Source organism: Cibotium barometz, chromosome 18, assembly GCF_041138505.1.
Source record: "Cibotium barometz isolate CiBa-2024 chromosome 18, ASM4113850v1, whole genome shotgun sequence".
In the NCBI taxonomy this organism is placed as follows: domain Eukaryota; kingdom Viridiplantae; phylum Streptophyta; class Polypodiopsida; order Cyatheales; family Cibotiaceae; genus Cibotium; species Cibotium barometz.
In genome coordinates, this window is record NC_141063.1 from 7,684,111 (window position 1) to 7,688,334 (window position 4,224).

Below are 4,224 nucleotides of genomic sequence, written 5' to 3' on the forward strand. Positions count from 1 at the left end.
ATTTCAAGAGAAGAGAAACGCATGCAGTTTGTGGTTGCTCATGGGCTAAAGTTTGTGGAGCATCCCAATATGCCATATGATAATGTTAATAGACTTCTCAAGGCTTACAAATGAAAGGAGAGTCTCAAAGGATTTATCAACGGTTGCTGGTTCCAAGCATAATACATTATCAAGATTTCACCAAAGTTTACAAAAGGTGTACATCTAAAAGGCAAAGTTTCAAGTATATTCAATATCTATTACATTTTATTCCCTCAAAGGTCTATTAAGGGATACACCAAGGTGCAAAGCTTCAAAAGACTTTCTTATTCATCAATGTAAAAAGAAACTCTGGGCATCAAAGATTCTCATATTTCTCACTTCTTCGACAAAACTTCTACAAAGAATAAATCAAGGATTCAAGCATAAATTCAGCACAAAGGACTGTAATAAGTAAAAAGATAATTTCAAAAGTTTTGTTAAGATTTTATTTTTTGCAGATTTTATCAAGGCTTAATTTTTACACGATTTAATCATGAGCATGAAGAATTCTCTCTCGAGAAAGAGGGTAATTTCAAATATTTTTTATGATCCAAGTATGCTAAAAGTATTGAAAATAAAGTTTCACCTCATATGTTTTAAAAAATAAATAAAAGCACAAATTAAGCACAAGGAAGTAACCTATGGTAAAATTAGCTCCTAGATTTTATCCATCTTTCAACATTATACAAGAAGAACATGAGACCATCACTACATACACAGGTAACACTCATGTCAAATATCATTGACCATGAGACCATCACTGCATGTACTTTCAACACTTATGTCAATTATCTTGAATTATCCTATTGAAGATGCCAAATGGATGCCGTAAAGGTTTCTCTGTTCTTACCAAAATCTCATCCCCTCATACCATCCATGCAATTGAGATGAATTATTGCAACTCGAGCAAGAGGGAATGTAACCTCTATGGGGATGCCCATTATTTTATTTCCATATACTTTATTTTGGATGCACCTATTTATATCATCTAATAGGATTAATATGTTTAATCAAGTTGTGTGCATACTGCTATAATGTCTACCAAGATTAATGTGTTTAATCAGTTGTGTGCACTGGTATGACATGGTTAGGATTAATGTGTTTAATCAGCTATGTGCACTGACTAAATGGGGATGTCCATTATTTTATTTCAAGATATTTTATTTTGGATGCACCTTTTATTTATATAATCTATTAGGATTAATGTGTTTAATCAAGCTGTGTGCATTAGTATGATGTCTAATAGGATTAATGTGTTTAATCGGCTGTGTGTGTTAATATGACATGGTCAAGATTAATGTCTTTAGTCAGTTGTATGCATTGACTAATATTATTTTGGATGAAGGCAAGAATTGAGTGGCAGATTATGTGGTGTTAATCACTGGTGGAACATGTGTTGGACCATTATGGGATATTTTGGAAGACATGTGAACACCTTTTATGGTTTCATATTTAGGCATCAATATTTTTATAAGACTAAGGCCTCATAAAGGTACATACCAAGTAGTATTTTAGACTTTTGGTAGGGCCAAGATTTTATATTAATTTTAGCTATATTTTTTGTATAGCTTGCATGCTCATAAACTCAAAAGCACTTGTGCTTTGTTTTGGTAATTATCTTTTTAGCAAGTAAGTTTTTTCTAATGCATATAAATATGGGTGAGTAGTACAAGGACCACACTCATCCCAAGGAAGATTTAACCTAATCTTGTGTCGACGGTGACTTTTACTCTATTCTTCATCTTTCTTTCTTTGTTTAATTTTGTTTATTAAGGTTTATATTTTAAATTTGTGCGAATAGCTCTAATTTTTGTGTTGAGAAATTAGAATTCCTTATCCAATGGTCTTAAGGGTCCTGACATTAGAATTTAAGAAATGCAAAGATACAAAAAGAACAAAGATATTTTTGTCTCATAGGAAAGACACGGCAAATTTGCACAACTTGATAGGTTTTCAACCTACAACATTAGCTTGAGAGGCTAGCACTTTTTTCAATAAGAAAGGTTCCCTTTATTAAAAAGTGGCATATAGCAAGCACATTACAACTTCTTCTTATGAGCAAGAATTAATTAGTGGGCACTCACCTTGTGAACATGGCTAGACAACTAGATAACATTTACCTCACTAGGGGTGTAAACTTAGCAAGATATAAACAAGCTAGGGGCCCCTTAGTAAATCGATCCATACTACACAATGTACACAAAGAATGTTGGGTCTCTCAAAGTTTCCATATGCAAAACAAGATCATAAATGTCTTTATGTAGTCAATATGCCAACAATTGTGTAAAGCATGGGGTAATGCCTAATAAATGTAGAATTTATTCATTGACTTGATCTAGAGTAAAAGTGATAGATCACATAAATAACAACAATTTTAGGGACCTTAATCAAGAACTTGAAGAAAAAAAGTGTAAAGTGGACCTGAGCACACATTTTTCGAGTGATTTTCTTGGAATTTTCTTGCTAAATCCTTTTGATTAGTGCTTTCCTTCACCAAATCTATTCATAAACCTTAGTTTCCTTTTATATTTGCCTAGTTTTGGGGAATCTTGGTAGTTTTGGAGGATATTGAAGGTTGATGTGCAAATTTTAGTGCAGTTCTTATTGAGAGAATTGGTGTCGAATGAAGATTCTATGTAGATTTTAGTGCAGATCATAGTTCCATTACATATTTAAGCAGTTTACTCTGCAGTTTGCATTTTAATTGCAGTTTTATACAAAGCTTATTGTGCAGAGGAAATTTTCAAAAATCTTGCAAAATTGTAAAGTTTATAAGATTAAGTGCAGAAATCAATAAATCTTGGTGAAAACTTGAGTAGTGAGTGATTGTTGATCAAAACTTTCCTAATCTTGAGTATTTCTTTGCAAGAATTATGTTTCTTCAAGAGAAAATTGTTGAAGCTACAAAGAAATCAAGAAATGTTACAAAGTTTGATGCAATATAAACACAACTCTCGTGTTCTTGCTTAATTTGATGCAAGTAAGAAAGATTATTGAATCTTGTTGGAAGTAATGTAAGGTTATTACAACACTTGGTGGTTTGAAGTGATCATGATAATTTCTTAACATTAATGATCTATGCTAATCAATGTGATTAGTGTCGATTTGGATGAAGTTTGATCACTTGTCAAGAAACACTAAAAAGAGACACAAACACTTATAGAAACCTAAACCCTCATACTTCTTGCAAAATTACAACCCTGCTGGGATTCAAACCCAACCCTCTAATGCTACTAGTGCATTAGGGTTCGAACCCTCCAGTGCTACTAGTGCACAGGGTTCGAACCCAACCCTCTAATGCTACTAGTGCACAACCAATGCTCACATTTGTAATCCATGTCAAGTGCTATCAATACTCTCCTAGCATGTTCCCTTGTGTTTGGCATCTTGTTGTCAAAAGGAATGGCTAGAATGTCATAAATCTGGGGCTTGGACTACACGATGGTTCTTTTATACCAAGATCATTTGACATTCTAGCCACACGGAATATGATTCCATTTAGTGGATACCTTAGATGCCGGCTTCACACTGTTGTCACATGAAGAGGGGCCTATAAGCTTTCTCTTTAATCTAGGAGCTATTGCTACATTAGTTTTAGGGATTCACAATGCATACCACGGCTATCCATTGATCTGGCGGATACATGGCTAGCTTTGACATCTTCGACATTGACATTGGTTCCTTATATCTTCCATTTGATCTAGGATGATGGAGAGCTATTTCTTTGGAGTTTGCATGGATCGGATTTCCCTTTGATCTAGGTAGTTGCTTGGTAAGCTTCATCATCGATTGACGAGAGTCCATTATCCTTTCCCTTTAATCTAGGTGATTGCTTAGTTAGCTTCATCTCATTGATATGAGTCCATAATCCTTTCCATTTGATCCTAGGGGCTTTTCAACTTTGGTGATTCATGTTCGGCATATCTACCCACCCTCTGTCCTTGGCATTGACACTGATTGTGGGAGATTTTGGCTTTTGTATATAGCCTTTTGTATATGTTTGATTTTTACACGACGATCATCTTTGATTCCGAGGACGAAATCATTATATGAGGGGGTGATTTGTAATGAAGTAAACTTTATAGATTAGGTCTAGGACCATGGTCATAGCTCAAGTATATAAGGGGCTCATGGGCCATCGTTTGTACCCTTTTATGACCTTTTATGACCATTATGATCTTTTGACTACTATGTCATTTCTTG